This window comes from Lycorma delicatula, chromosome 7 (genome assembly GCF_047948215.1).
Source record: "Lycorma delicatula isolate Av1 chromosome 7, ASM4794821v1, whole genome shotgun sequence".
NCBI lineage: Eukaryota > Metazoa > Arthropoda > Insecta > Hemiptera > Fulgoridae > Lycorma > Lycorma delicatula.
In genome coordinates, this window is record NC_134461.1 from 71,022,584 (window position 1) to 71,040,122 (window position 17,539).

The window sequence follows — 17,539 nt, forward strand, 5'->3', positions numbered from 1 at the left end:
ATATATATATATATATATATATATATATATATATATATGTATGTATAAACTAATAATAAGTGAAGCACGATGGAAAAAACAGAACATTTGTAAAATTTTTAGTTAGATTATTTTATAACTACAAATATTTACGGTGTATTTCGTTTTATATATATATATGTATAAACTAATAATAATAAGTGAAGCACGATGGAAAAAACTGAACATTTGTAAAATGTTTAGTTAGATTATTTTATAATTTATCAAATAATATGACGAAACGTAGGTGAAAGAAATTTCCGGTAAAATTTTGTGAAAACATCATCGATGATTTATATATATTATCAGGATTTTTAATTGTATTATAAAAATAGTTGTAAAGGATAAAAACTGTAACAAAGATACATTATATCATAAAACAAACGGCCTATCTCTTTTAAGTATTTAAAGATTAGAAAAATAACAGAATATTGGAAAAAGTGTGTTAATAGATCCATTAAAATGATTGAAAAAAATAAAAATAAAAATGTAATTATAATGATATTTAATTTATTATTGTTACTTCTCGATTTTCCAGAGAAGATTTTTAATCATTTTTTTTTTTGGAAAAAAAATGATTAAAAATGAAATAAAATAATGATTACGTTATTACTGGAATGTAATCCATTTATTTTGTCACCAACCATATGTTAAACAATAAACGGATATTAATTAGTATTAGTATTATTATACTGTAGCAACAACTATTAACGGGTACCTGAATAGAGCTAAGCCTATTAGCGTGCACGAAATGCTCATCAGTATGTATATGAAACGTGGCTTACAATTAGAATATACATATGTATATATATATATATATATATATATATACATACTGGCAGGCGTATGTATGTATCTATAAACACATAGGTCCAAAACGTATTACGTTATGTACGTGTGACGATGAACTGTATGTATAGAACAGCTCGTCCAGGTGGGGTATGCAGTGGAAGCGCGTGCGTCTACAAAGCTATAGCCTAACACTTGGCATATAAAAACGCAGAGCGGCGTCTCGGCGCTTAATAGTATGTCAGGCATCGCCGACGCTCTTCTCTAAAGGTAAAGCACGTCATTTACTTCATATTATCCTACCTCCAATTTAATTAATAATAAATAAAACAAGGTAAATTTGGTTATTATTATGAATTTATAAAAATATATGAACGTATTAATTTATATATTTAATCATTTTTTCTTTGACTGTCTATAATATATTTTTTTCGCGAAATAACAAAACTTTTAAAACGATTTATCAGCAATCCAATTATTTAGAAATATTATTACTGAACGAAGACAGTAAAAATAATATTATGTATTTTAGAAAATAGAAAGAATCTGAGTATTGATGCGTTTTGAAAACTTTACCAAACTTTTTTATTATGATGAAATTCGGATATTTCCTTATGAAAATAATCTAAACGCATTCTATTATTAGTAACTAGATAGTATTCTGAATTTAATGTTTGTCAATTATCAAAGCTCATGATTGTAATAGTATTATAAGTAATAAAGGATGTTATTGTAAAATCTTGCAAAATGTAGTCTCCAGGGTTGAACAGCAAATGACCATATGAAAAAATTAAAAAAAATCTCAAAATAGAATCATTAAAATAATCCTGAGTAAAGACCGTCGGATGATAGGAAGGATAAACTATTTTAATTCTGTATCAACGCTATCACCTGTAGGTTTTTATCAGTTAATATGTATGTTCCACGTAAAAAATGGATTTAAAATTAAAAAAAAAAAATTAATTAAACTAGTTATAAACATCTATTTGTTGTTTCTAAATATAATAATTTATATGGTAGAAAATCATTGAAAGTTGTTATTCCCAGTTTATATAATATGTTAAGACAAGAAAAAAAAGATTAGAAAAATTATAATTCGTTTAAGAAAGAGATATTTCGATGGCTAGCCTTTGAAACTGTAAATATCTAGAATATATGTTAATTTTAAAGCAACAAACAGTTAAATCCTTTAATATTTTGTTATGATTGAAATATATATTTTTACCGCAACCACTTTCCGATGACGCTAAATATTTTTCATAATTATTAGTATCTTTGTTATAAATTTAGTAGTACTCTTTAGCAATACACAACTTTCTTTTGTTTTATCTTTTATAATAAATTTAGTAGTAGATATTATTTTTTAACTTTTTTTTATGTAATTATTAATGTATTTTGCTATGTATTTGCATTTTTAATTGTTAATAAGGCTTAATTTTTATTTGCCGATAAGGCTTAGAGCCTTGGCGAAAGCCAAACATTTGTAATGAGGAATAAAGTTCTTCTGTTCTGTTACTTAATTTATATAAATATAGAATAAAGTTAACCTCTTTTCATACAAAATATACGAAATATTTTTGTGTAAAATATGAGTTAAACAATTCATAAAACTAAAATTAATACAAAACTTAAAAAAAATTAACAGAAATAACTAAATATTGTATTTCAGAGTATCATATATTACCCATAAATTTTATGTATATCATGAAAATTGAGATAAATAGTTAATTATAAGGAAAAAATTCATACACCTAAATCACGATATAAAATAATCACATTTTCGTTAATTCACAAATTGACTAAAATTTGATTAAATTTACATCTATTATAATTTTTTATTATAATTACGATTATACTAATATTATTATAATTTTTTTAAATTTATTACAGTAATGACGAAATATAAATTGTTAAGAGAAGAAAAAATTAGTAACAAAATTGATTACGTTTAAGACTTATTAAGGTTGATATAGAAATTAGCAATAGATTAATCTAAAACATCTATCTCCTGAATCAAAATATAAAACAGAACTTAATCAATCACAAAATTAAAAAAAAAAAAAAATGTCTAAAAAAAAGGTACAATCAGTAAAACACTTATGAAAATAAATAAAAAATTTTATAATTTTATTCTAAACTGGTTATAAAAAATAATACGTTTTGTAATTAATACTCAACTTTATACAATATTCTAACAGCTTAATGAAACTGTAAATCGTTATTACATGTAAGAAAAATCAGTAACTGAAATCAATTGAATTTTTTATGTTACAGTTAAATAACTACTTAAAAAACAAAATATTATTATTCTTACTAAGTTTCACTTAATAAAAATGTAAATACAGCTGAATGGTAATGGAAAGCATATATATATATATATATATGAATTTAAATCGGATCAAAATGAATACTCCAATATTTTCCTGAGGCTGTATTTTAATGAATCAATTCTACCTACAAAAATTCACGGTATTAAACCTCCATTGAATAGCGTTTAACATATTTCTTTTTCTTTTTACTATTACATATAAAAAACAATTTAATTGGTAGGATTATCTAAACAAAATGAAAGGTTTTAATTTAATCACCATTAATATACTGTAATGGTAATTTTTATATGCGAAAATAAATTACAAATATAAATAAAACTACGTAAAAATGCTAATTTTAAAAGCACAATTTAATAAAAAAAATTAAAAGTAATAAATTGTCAGTCAGAAAATAATATTGTTATAAAATGTTAATTACTGTATTAATTTTACTGGTTAATACAATTAATTAATAATAATTTATCCTATCCCGTTTTTTTAGACATAATATTACATATAATAATTTCTTTCAAGAAAACTTAGGTAAATATTATTTAATTTTCCTTTTAGGAAAAGTAGAAGTAAACATCCTTGACTTTTATCAGTTATTTACTATAAAGTCTGTCTTAAATTTCAATAGACTACAAAATAACAAATTTTTTTTGTCAATATCACTTTACATTATTCAGATATATTATTATTCATAAAAAAAAGTTTTAAGAATTCTTTAATTATTCCTTAGTTTCCCTTCATAAATTTAATAAAAAAAATCTCAAAAAATATTTTTATTTTCTTCACCTTTTTTTCCCCGATTGTAAATTTTAATGACGTAAAAAAAATAATTTTTTGTTTCACAATTTTTTTGTCTTTAATATATTTTATTAATTAATAACGTCACATTTCTTGACAAAATCATATGCTTATTTTAATCTCAAATAAATAGATATTTCAGCCGGAAACCTGGAAAATGTGTCAAACAATTTTACTCAATTTTACCTTAAAATAAAGTGAATTTATACTAATAAAACTGTTACAATTTTTTTATTTCTATTTTTTCTTTGCATTATGAAATAATTATTAAATAAGACAAATTATTCATGTTTCCATACGTGCAGGAATATTTTAATTTCTTATTTATATATTTTGATACTAATTTGTAGTTCCCATGTATGAAATTGAGTAAAAAAAATAATTTAACATAAGTGCATTTTTTTAATGCCAATTTAAAAAAATTGGGATGTACCGGCGTGGATGATAAACAATTATAAAATTTTGTATAAGTTAGTATATTTTTTTTTTTAAGTACCAAAGATCTCGATATGAAAAAGCTCCTTAATTGTATATCCACGTATTAAACATTTTTATATCAAATATGGGCAAAATCTATTGAATGATTGCGTATATTATTTGTAATTAATATTTAATAAATAAATTATTTTATTAAGTTTTATCTTTTATTTTTTTCGTTACTTGCTGATTAAAATTATAATCTTGACTTTCAAATAAAAGAAAAAATTGCGTAATTTAAAAAAAAAAATTATGTAAAAAAAACCCGTAATAATGTATTATTTAACATTTTGACAACTTTAAAAAGAATCTCTTGTCATGAAAATAAAATTTGTATAAAGTAAATTTTTAATTTTTATTTACCTAATGTGTACGTTGCAATCTTTTCAACTAATGAATAATAAGCAACCTTCCCAGACCTAATGAGATGAGGATGATATGTAGATTAGGCGTAGTCTTGTACAGACTCAGGCCGACCATTCCTGAGGTGAATGGTTAATTGAACCTCAACCACCAAAGTACACAGGAATCCCCTCTCAAGTATTCACATCTGTATAAAAGTAACACTTTTACGAGGAATTGAACCTCAGAACCTTCGATTTCGAAAAACTATAATTTAAATTATAAAATTGTAAACGATAGTTTAACATTTTAATTTCACAGAATCGATTTGCTTTAAAATTACGTAAACATATTGGACAGTAGTCAAAGGATCAGATTTGTTATTAGAAAACAGACTATGGATATGTCAAACCATATTGAAATACATATGGGCTGATGAGATGTAACTTTAGGGATCACAGAGTCAAATATTGAAATTACCCATCTACATTGACCAATCAAACCTCTTTATAGTAATCACGAACTTCCCATTGTACGTTATATATATAAACAATAAAAGTTGAAAATGGATTTTCAATCATGATATTTAAAACATTAAAAATACAACTAATCTCTTTTATTTATTCAATTTAAATTACTTTTTATGCTCTATTTCATATCTCATTATTATCTTTTACGAACAAATAATTTTGTATTAAAATAAATCGTAATATAAATTTTCCGGAAACAATACTTCTGGGAATTTTGGTCTTCATATAAATTTTTTATCGCATTTTTAGTTATAGTGTTTATGTTCAACGTTACTGTTAAAAAATAAATTTAAAAGGTCAAATGTATCGCTTATTAAAAAAATCTGTTGTGGACCCACATGACCTCCTTGTACGCCTATTAAATTATATTTACTGTAGATATTTTTAAAATTACATAAAAGTTTTTCATTAATAATTTCTGATTTTTTTATTGTTATTACTGAATTATTATTTACTGCCCTTTTACAACCAATAATTATTAATAAATCAATATATTTAAATTAAAAAAAAAGGAAATGAAGTCGAATTCGAAGCGATGTGTCTTCCCCTTGTATGATCAAAATATTTCAGTAATTAATATTTTATTTGGCTATAATACTGGAACCAATGAAAATAAGTACCACTTATGATATATCGTTGAAACGCTCTCAATGAGGGCTTTTAACTGCAATTTATTGCAGTTAAGAAGAAATATTGCAAACTCCAAAATCAAAATATTTTGTATTTTGGACACTTTTAGTCCAGTCGAATGCAACCAAAAGGGGAAGTGCACATCTAGATGTTACAACAGTCCTAAATCCAAAATTTCAACATTCTACGGCTAATCATTTTTGAGTTATGCGAGATACGTACGTACAAACGTCACGCCGAAACTAGCCAAAATGGATTCAGGGATAGTCAAAATTGATATTTCTGTAGAAATCTGAAATCGGAATTTTTTGCTATCACAATTTTTTACTTCCTTTACTTCGTACAAGGAAGTAAAAAATTCAAAGGTATTCTTAAATACGTTGTAGTATTATATTTTATAAGTATACAGCAGATAAAATACAACGTTTGAGTAGTTATTACATTTTTATAAAACAAATAAGTAGAATGATTAAATTATAAACAGTTTCTGGATTGCAGGTAAGGTTATTAACTGGAGAAACAAAAAGAAAAAAGATTAAATAATATTTTCATAAAATGTATTTATAAATATGTGTATTATTATACGTATTTATAATTATATTTATTATATAAATGTACAGTCTCCTGAATTATTAAATGTCATTAACTTAATAAAATTGTAATACTACAATTTATTTCTACAATTTTTGTTATCCACTGGTACTTTTTCTACGCTGATAAAAACAATTTATATATCCGAAACATTCAACATTCTAATCATTCCATGACATAAATGTATAAAAAAAAAAAAAAATGGAAGGAATAAATCTTATAATTTCCGACTGGTAACCCAAATGTTACCGTATAAAAACTAAATTTTTTAAAAATAATAAATTTTATTATTATCTATTATTGCCGTAATCTGTTGCGTACAAAACAACAAATGTCAATTAAAAAAAAAATGGATTCAATTGGATATGAAGAAAATTAATAATTGTTGAATTTTTTTTTAAGTTTTTTTTTTAGTTTCAAATAAATGAAGCAAATAAAAAAGTATATAAGGAAATAAACAATAAAAACAAAATATGAATTTTAATGATTCTCATATCCGCGAAGTTTGATACATATTATTTTTAAAAAGTTATCTTTCGTTTACACATAGGTATTGTACCAACAATTCACTTAAATAACAGAACAAAACCGCTGTTCATTGTATGAATCAACAAGTTGTAACGCTGATATAACTTCTATCTATAGAGTTAAAGTTGTTTACTTTTTGCTTTCTGTTTTCATTCTTATAAAAAAAAAACAGGATTACGAAATTCTTTTACAGATTTTAAAATTGTATAAAATAATTTTTTCTAATATTCATGTAGTAAATTTTAATCTTAAATATTTGGGTAACAAATATAACTGATTAAAATATAAATTGAGAAAACAAAAACTAATGAATATCACGTAAAAAAAATGTATTTTAACAGTGCTAAATTTTAAATTAACATTAAATATCTTTTGTAAAACGATTAAAATCAAAATTTTGTTAATTAAAAAAAAAAAAAAAAAAAAAAATACAATTTTACAATGTGCGTCAATCGTTTTGTCACGTAGTATTAAATTCAAATTTATAAATCGAAATTTAAAAGTAAAAATTCTTCGTTAATTGCAATCTTTTACGTTTATTAAATTTATTACCATAGTTTTTCATTATGTTTTATTTAGATTAATTTAACATTAACATTTTATTAAGTGACATTTTATTAATTGATTTTTACAGTCCAATTAAAGTACAGATTTATATTACAATTGAAAATAGAATTGATAACCAATGGCTGTAAATTGATTAATAAAATGTCACCACTGCGTTATACCAACTGATGAAATATATAAAAGTATAACAAAAAAATCTGATGTGGCACCACATAACTTCCTGGTACGCCTATTAAATTGCATATACACATTTTTTTTAAATGAAAAGTACATAAAATCATATTTCATTAATAACTTCTGAATTTTTTCATAGTTTTTTTTATTGTTATTATTGAATTGCCATTTTTCGTAAAAAACGTTTTACAATCAGAGGTTAATAAATCATTATATTTAAATTAAAAAAAAAGGTAAACACAAGGAAATGAAGTTGAATTCGTAGCGATGAAGGCATTCTAATATCCAAAATTTCATTTAGCTATAACTCTGAAACCAATGAAAATAAGTACCACTTATGACATATTGTTGGAAAGCTCTCAATGAGAACTACAGTGAAGAAAAAGTCCAAAATCCAGATTTTTTTTTAATTTTTGATTTTTGGTTCAGTCAAAAACGGAAGTGCACAACTAGATGTTACAACAGTCCTACATCCAAAATTTCAACATCCTATGGCTAATCGTTTTTTAGTTATGCGAGATATGTAAGTACAGACGTCACGCCGAAACTAGTCAAAGTGGATTCAGGGATGATGAAAATGGATATTTTTTTGAAATCTGTGAACCGAAATATTTCGCGATTACAATACTTCCTTTACTTCGTACAAGGAAGTAAAAACCCCACGTTACAATTTGAAGATAATAATATTGGCTTGGATTTAAAAAACGTAAATTTAAAATCTGATATTACTAAAAAAAAACTTCTATTTTAACATCTTTAAATATTAAAATCATTTTCATCGACCTTGAAAATGTATAAATTGATATCCATACGAGCATGTTTGTTACTTTTTGCGCGAACCCCAAAGTGGGAGTAAAAGTTTAATTTTATTAAAAAAAGTATTTTTATAGCAGTCACAATATATTTATATTGTATACATATATTTATTTATTGTTATTTTTACAATAAAAAAGGAAAAGAAGAAAAATGTTAAAAAATGCATGACTTTTGGTTGGATCCGGCCGCTTGGTGGGGTTTAGAGCTCTCTATTCACTAAAAATTAATTTATATGCGTGACTAGACGAGAATAGAAGAAACCGCAATGAAAAACCACCATCGTTACAATAACAACAAAGCTTCCAAGTTTAATGAATTACTAATTTCGGATGAGGATGCGAATTTGCAAAAAAAATTTTAAATATTATTTTTTAATTGTTAACAAATGTGCGTAAGAAAAATATAACCTTAATTAGACGAAATATCGAGATAATGAAAATGATCTCACTCTACAGCTTTACCCCTTTGACCTTTTAAATTGAAAATTTAATGGCATCAACGCCTCCCATATATAGAAGTAATCTGAACAAGTTTGGTCAAAATCGGTCCCGTAGTTCTGGAGATAAAGGTGATTTAGAGGCAAACACCGAACACAAAGACGTACATACGAAAATCAACATCCGGAAAATTTCCATCCGGTTTCTGGTTCCTTAGTTGTCAAAACGTCAAGATCCGGTGAAAACCGCATATGCCCAAACTGGAAGCGATTATAATACTTTCCCTTCCAGAGCTATAGCGCTATCTAGTTGGGAAAGTAAAATTAGACCAAAAATATTTATTTAAATAAGTGAAATTCAAAAATGTTTGATGATAGCGCATAGTATAGAAAAAAAACATAAAAATACCTATCTATAACACAATTTTCTAAGTTGTTAATACAGTTATCGAAGCAAATGAGAAAGGAAAAAGAGACTGTTGTAAAATGCGGATCAAAAAACAAAAATCTGCAGAAGGAAAAAAGGAAACGATGAAGAAAACTGTAAACTAATTACTGTGCCCAAGACTAACAAAGGTAGATAGAAAGAGCACATACAATTAAATTGTACCTCCAGGTTTTTTGCGAACATTGACAGAGAAATTTTCTACTGTACTGCAAGATTAAAAGAAAATATTCTCGGAATATAGCCGCCTGATGGGAAAGTTCTACAACTGTGATGTCAGCTTTTTTATTATAATTTTATATACTTCATCGGTTGGTATAACGCATTGGTGATATTTTATTAATAGATTTATAAACATTGGTTATTAATTCTATTTTCAATTCTAATATAAATCTGTAGTTTAATTGGACAGTAAATATCGATTTTAAGATAAATTTGTTCATGTTAAATTAATATATCATTATAGTGTAATAAAACTAATAATATCATTATAGTATAATAGAAATAAATAAATTTTACCCCATCATAAGAAACAAAAAGATTGTGGGTAGTCTTATGTTAATGTTTTAATACTATTCAAATAACTGACAAAGTGACTTCCTGATAAAAAAATGGGTAAAAAATATCACTTTTTTGTAGATATTTTTATAACTTTTTATTTTTAATAAAAATCTGATGCGAACACAACATGATTTCCTTCTACGCCTATTAAATTACATACACACATTTTTTGCTACACTTCATTAAAATTTATTTCATTTGAAAGTGAAATACGATCCTCCAATTCTTTAATAAAGTGGACAGTTATACAATTGCTGAAATATTAGTTTTTATTAACATCAAATATTTATACAATTATTAATTCAACAATCATACATGAAATATTAGGATAGAGTAAAAGTCCCTTTATTACTCGTACTACTAGATCAGTATTATTCACCCACCGGGTTGGTCTAGTGGTTAACGCGTCTTCCCAAATCAGCTGATTTGGAAGTCGAGAGTTACAGCGTTCAAGTCCTAGTAAAGCCAGTTATTTTTACATGGATTTGAATACTAGATCATGGATACCGGTGTTCTTTGGTGGTTGGGTTTCAATTAACCACACATCTCAGGAACGGTCGAACTGAAAATGTACAAGACTACACTTCATTTACACTCATACATATCATCCTCATTCATCCTCTGAAGAATTATCTAAACGGTAGTTACCGGAGGCTAAACAGGAAAAAGAAAGATCAGTATTATTCATATCTTGTTAAGTTGCTGATTAACAAAAGTTTCAGATTTCTATGTGTCGTATAAATAAAAGTTAATAATAATTAAACTATTCCGTTTAGTGAACTTCTGTATACTGGTTACAAATGTTACACCTTACGGTATAAAATATTCAATTTTTATTATTGGATTATTTCATGAATAATCAAAAAAGGAAAAGAAACAATTATACAGGAAAAAGAAAGATAACATGAATATTTAAAAAAAACAATAAGAAGATGAATATGAAAAGGAAGAAAATGTTAAGAACAAGGGAAGAATAAAAAGATTAAGAGAGAATGATGAATAAATATAAGAAGAGAGAAAATTTGAAAACGAGAGAACGTGTACCCCAATTAAGATCTGAAAAATTATATCAAACTAAAGAGCGATAACTGATTGCCAACAAAAACCAAATAAACGAAATGATGATAGATTCCAACTTAGGGAGAATATTGTACAATATTGTATATTATGAGAGGAGTAATGAACTAAAAGATAATTTTTTTTTACAATTTAGTAAAGATCGGGCATGTATGCCTCAGTGTATATGTTGTTCTTGTGAAGGTCAATTTTTCAGTCACTCTGTAGTTAACATTAATGTAGATAAAATTAAACAGAAATTCCAGAATAATTTAAAAAAAAGTAATACAGAAATTAAACCAGAAAATTAAAAAATAATGCGATACTAAATTATAATTTTCAATCAATATTAAATTATCAGATGTTTCACCAAATCTATTACATATACACATATGTAATGCCTATTAAATTACATTTACACATTTTTAAAAGTTCATAAAATTTTATTTGACTAATAACTTCTGATTCTTTTTCATATTTTTCTTTTTATTGCTATTATTGAATAATTATTTATTGTAAATTTTTTCTTACAATCACGATTTGATTTATTTTTAATAATAAATCAATATATTTAAATTAAAAAAAAAAAAGAGTTAAAAAATAGGAGATGAAGTTTGATTCGAATTGATGTGCCTTCCCCTTATAGATCCATTTCATTAATTAAAATTTTCTTTGGCTATATCTCTGAAAACCGAAATTTTTCGCGATCACAATCCTTTCATTACTTTGTATAAGGAAGTAAAAATGTTCAACAAACCTTTATTAAATCTTCAGAAAAGTTATTTTTAATGCCTCAATTAGATAAAAACTTGTCGATTGAGATAAAATTTTCTCGTTGGTTTACTTCTTTTTTAGATACCATCTATTTCAACAAGTATTTCTCTGCGAAGAAAATTTTAAAATCAACATCTTTTTCTTGTCTTCACTCATTTGACTGGTTTGATGCAGCTCTCTAAGATTCCCTATCTAGTACTACTCGTATCATTTCGGTATACCCCCTACAATTTGCACCCCTAACAATTTGTTTTACATATTCCAATCGTTGCCTGCCTGCACAATGTTTTCCTTCTACCTGTCCCTCCAATATTAAAGCGACTATTCCAGGGTGCCTTAATATGTGGCCTATAACTCTGTCTCTTCTTTTAACTATATTTTTCCAAATGCAACTCTTCATTTGACACTTTATCTACCCATTTGATTTTTAACATTCTCCTATAGCACCACATTTCAAAAGCGTCTAATCTTTTCTTGTCAGGGACTCCGATCGTCCAAGTTTCACTTCCATCAAAATCTACGCTACAAACAGATACTTTCAAAAATCTTTTCTTGACGTTTAAATTAATTTTTGATGTAAGCAAATTATATTTCTGGCTGAAAGCTCGTTTCGCCTGTGCTATTCGTCATTTTATATCGCTCCTGCTTCGTCCATCTTTAGTGATTCTACTTTCCATACAACAAAATTCTTTTACCTCCATAATCTTTTCTCTTCCTATTTTTACATTCAATGGTCTATCTTCATTATTTCTACTACATTTCATTACTTTGTTTTGTTCGTTTATTTTCATGCGGTAGTTCTTGCGTAGGATTTCATTCATGCCGTTCATTGTTCCTTCTAAATCCATTTTACTCTCAGCTAGAATTACTATATCATCAGCAAGTAGTAGCATCTTTATCTTTTCACCTTGTGCTGTTACTCCGAATCTAAATTGTTCTTTAACGTCATTAACTACTAATTCTATGTAAAGATGAAAAAGTAACGGGGGTAGGGAACATCCTTGTCGGATTCCTTACTTATTAAAGTTTTTTTCTTATGTTCTTCAATTATTGCTATTGTTGTTTGTTCCTGTAAATGTTAGCAATAGATCTTGAACCCTAATCTTTTTAAAATGAATATTTTATTCCAGTCTACGTTATCAAATGCCTTGAAAGTTTTATATCTATGTCCAAATGTCCATGTATCTACGTTTCCAAATGTTTGTAAATGTCCAAATGTACCTATGTTTAATCTATGTCCAAAATTTAAATTTTAAAATAATAATACTTTGAAAAAACATGAATGCTCTATTATGAAAAGATTATTTTTAATAGATTTTTTATCAATTGACCCTTTTGATCGTATTATACGTAATCCAATATGGTTAAATATTAACGTAGTATATATGTTTAGCGTATTATTATATAATAAGGTATTATTTTGTTTAACTAAGATCATTAAATAATATGTAAAAAAAAAATCTTACTAATATTTATCTCCTTTACATCCATTTGAACTAGAAACAGAACAATTTATATAACAGTAGTAAATTTTATAATAATAATAAAAAAATTTCACTTAAAAAATGTAATTCTTTAAATTTCATTAATTTATTAATTAGTATATTCATTATTCTAGTTCATTAATTTACTTAAAATCCCCCAGATCATTAAAATTGTTATAGGATCGGTAAGTTGGTTGTACGAGTATATGATAAAGGTGGGTTTAATAAATCTGTGCAATGAAAAAATGTTTATATAAAAATATATATTTTTTAAAAGTGTTTTCATATACAGCTCGAACATTCAATTTTAACGATATATATATTTTTTTTATAAAAGTGATTTAATTTTATAACAAAACGGAAAATTTTCATATTAAAAAAAAAGGTAAATAAACATATATTGAACTTGATAACATTCATTTAAATTTCTTTGTTTTTTTAATTTTTCTTCGATTAATATGGAGAAGAAATGGGGGAGTTTTCAGAATATTAAATGTAAATTATATTTTTTTGTCAAAAATAAAAACAACTCAAATTTATTCGCTAATAAATTAATGTCATTATTTAAAATCATTTCTGAATTAAGCACCGTAAATCTAATGAAATTTACTTTAAAATATTTTGTTAAAAATAATTTTTCTATTTTTTTGTAATTAAAAAAAAAAGAAAGAATAACCAAATGCATTCATTTACCGATGAATGAAATTTCACAATTCTGTCGGGTGCATACCGTTCGTTCAAGTGCACCTGTTGGACCCTAACAACCGGCAGTTGCGCTTAATTAATTAACAATTATTTATAATTTAGTTTATTTCAATGAATATATTAACAGCTACTGAAAAGATTTGTTTTTTTTTCATTCTAACAAAAACAATTTTTAATGTTTATTACGAGAAACAAGTTTTTAATATTTTTCCCATTAATAACGTACAGAAGTATAATTTATTTTTAAATATTCAGTATTTAATAAAAAATTAAAATTTTAAGATAAAAAAATATTTTTTGTTACATTAATTTTTATTTAAGTGCAGTACCATATACAGAATTTAAAAATATTTTACCGATCATAGTTATAAATTAAAAGGTACTTTAAATATATCAGTTAGAATTATAACATTCAACTTAATTCTAACCGTTTTAATTATCGAAACTGTGAAATTCATTATAATTTAATTCGTAACTTAATCAAATATACTCGGTATTTCCGAAGAAAAAAATATTAAAATCAATTTTTAATTTAATTTGTTTTTTGTAAAAGGTTACGATTCACATTTTAATTACATAAAATATAAAAAAATTAAACAATTAAATATGTAATTAAAACGGATATGATCAAAAATAAAAATGTAAAACTTAATTTAACATTTTGGAAGTCATCATATTTACCTAATGAAACTGGGGCCGGTGCCTATTTATTTACGATGTAAAAAAAGGAAAAAGATATTCGCTACATATAAGGTCTAAACTCTAATTTCCTAATTCAGTAGTTATTTACAAAAACCCTGAGGGACATTATTTCATAAAATAGAACCTATTACTTGAATTTACGCATTAAAAAAACATAATTTATGTACACTTTTGTTAAACATTTAATCGAAATAAAATATTTATTATCCTACATTAGGATAAATTTTAGATAAAAAAAATGTGATGGGGACACCACATGACTTCCTTGTACGCTTATTAAATTACATATACACATTTAAAAAAATGTAAAGTACATAAAATTTTATTTCATTAACTTATTTTATTTCACAACTTCTGATATTTTTTCATAATTTTTATTATTGAAATATTATTTATCTTAAAACGTTTTTTTACATTCGGAAGTTAATAATTATTAATAAATCAATATATATAACCAAAAAAAAGGCAAATTAAAAAAAAAAAAGGAGATGAAGTCTGATTCGAACCGATGTGCCTTATAAGATCCAGACATTTAATTTGGTTATAACTTTGGAACTAATGAAAATAAGTACCACTTATGATATATCGTTGTAAAGCTCTTAATGTGGGCTTACTACTGCAGTTAAGAAAAAGTCCAAAATCCAAATTCTTTTAGATTTTGGGTTTTTTTTTGGAGTTCAGTTGATTGCAATCAAGAAGGGAGGTGCATAACTAGATGTTACAACAGTCCTAAATCCAAAATTTCAACATTCTATGGCTAATCGTTTTTGAGTACGTACAGACGTAATGCTGAAACTAGTCAAAATGGATTCAGGGATGGTCAAAATGAATATTTCCGTTGAAATATGAAAACCAAAATTTTTTGCGATCACAATACTTCCTATACTTCTTACAAGGAAGTATACACAGTACGAAAGAACATAATTTAATAAAATGGACACACATTCAATGTTCCAATGGAAAGTTTTTATAAATAGTTTTGAATTTTTTTAAGACAATATATTCACAAAGATTTAATCTTATAAAGAAAGTTTGTTTGCTTTAATTCAAAATTTATCAGAATATAGTTGTCAGATATAATAAAATTAACAAGTCATTATTTCATTATTACTTAAAATTAAAATGTCAAGGTAAATTTTTCTAAGATGATTTTGAAAAATTTTAATATATCTACTTTATAAGTATTTTAGTGCTTATATGAATTGTTCCAATATATTACTGAATGATGTATTTGTATATTATTCTTAACAGTTCGAAAATTACATTTCCCTATCCTGAAGTAAAAAAAAAAATCGTTTAATATTTTTACCTGTTTTTTAATGAATTGATTTTATTGAATATTTTTATGTAAAATAAAAGTTATTGAAATTAAATATAATTAAACAAATAATTATCATAATAATTAAATATTTAAAAAAAATTGTTATTGAAGCTTATATACTTATTAAAAATATTATTATATTTATTGCATTTTAGGGGTGTACTTGTATTTCTTTTATGAAAATTCATTTAGAATAATATATTTATTATAAAATGATTTCATTATTTAAATTTTAAATAATTAAATACATCCGAGTTTAATTTAGTAATGTTAATTCAGCTTTAACCACACATTTAATGTCAATCTTCATACAGCGAGCCAATTTTCCAGATGTAGAAACAGAAGATAATTTCTACGAGTAAATTCAGCGAAAAAGGGTCATGCGGAAGCATTTCAAAGCGTAGATAAGGAGTTTGACAGGATAGCAGCAACCCTAGTGAGTGTGCAAGCCCACTATCGTGATAAAACGATAGAGTCGAGATTACCATTCTCGGGTAGCCTCGACTTCCCCATTCTTGTGTGTGGGCAAGCCAAGACGCCCTAGGCATGTGGGTTGCTTCCCTATCCTACACGTGCCACGCTTCGTTTTTAAAACAGTTCTTGCAGGCCTGATCAGTGACCTTCTACACGAAATACTTCTTCATCGAATAAGGTTGGTCGGAGCCCCAGATCCTGTACTTCGCTTCCTTGCTCCTCAGGATTTCGGTTATCATCCCCCCCACTGAGTTCCATTTCTGCTGTCCCTGCTGCATATACTCCGTTGTATTAGTTGGGGTTAACCACTCTAGGTTTGCCCTTCTCCTGGTTACATCCCATCAGGTGCAAACAAAAACAGTATGCTCCGGGGTGTCTTCAGAATCACAGTATATGCACCTCGGAGACTGTCTCCTGTGGAAACTGTTTAGGTAGAAGGCGAATCCGCCTGGCCCGAAAGGAACTGGGCGAGGCAGTAACCCACCTTGCCATGATTCCTTTGGACCTACGGCCCCACTTCCGGAATCAGCCTCCTAGTCCAAGCCGAGAGGTGTGGGGGAACCCCAATCCAGTTCGTCTGCCACTCCTCCGCGGCCAATGTACGCTTCATCTTTGAACATTCCCTAGTAAGTCCTTTTAAGCGGAATAACCTTCTGTTTAATCGGCATGAATGCGGAAATTACCTCAATGGTCCTGGCAGAAACGGTTTGATATGCCGACACCACTCTTATGGCAGTCCGCCTCAACATAAGGAAGTCAGCCTTTTTTCATTTCGCTTAATTTCAAGGTCGTCCGCTCAAAGAGGCGCCGCATACAACAGTACGGAGAGCACAACTGTGGTAATTATCCGCCTTGTCTTTGGCCTGGGGCCATATCTACGCTTTTTACGTTTTATCTACGTTCATATGTACGTTCTCCAGATGATACCGACATTACATCACGAGAATCTCGAAAAACTGTAACCATGATTTTTCCTGGAGACAGAACCTTTTTCGTTTTA

General features: G+C 26.3%; 1 protein-coding gene across 2 annotated transcripts in view; it reads left to right on the forward strand.

Annotated features, from left to right (window-relative positions):
* The first annotated feature begins 961 nt into the window (after positions 1-961).
* LOC142328035 (uncharacterized) overlaps positions 962-17,539 on the forward strand; it is a 460,868-nt gene continuing 444,290 nt past the window's right edge. For both annotated transcript variants that reach the window (XM_075371480.1, XM_075371483.1), the window contains exon 1: positions 962-1,077. The gene's annotated coding sequence lies outside the window, so the exon portion shown is untranslated. The remainder of the gene's footprint in view (positions 1,078-17,539) is intronic.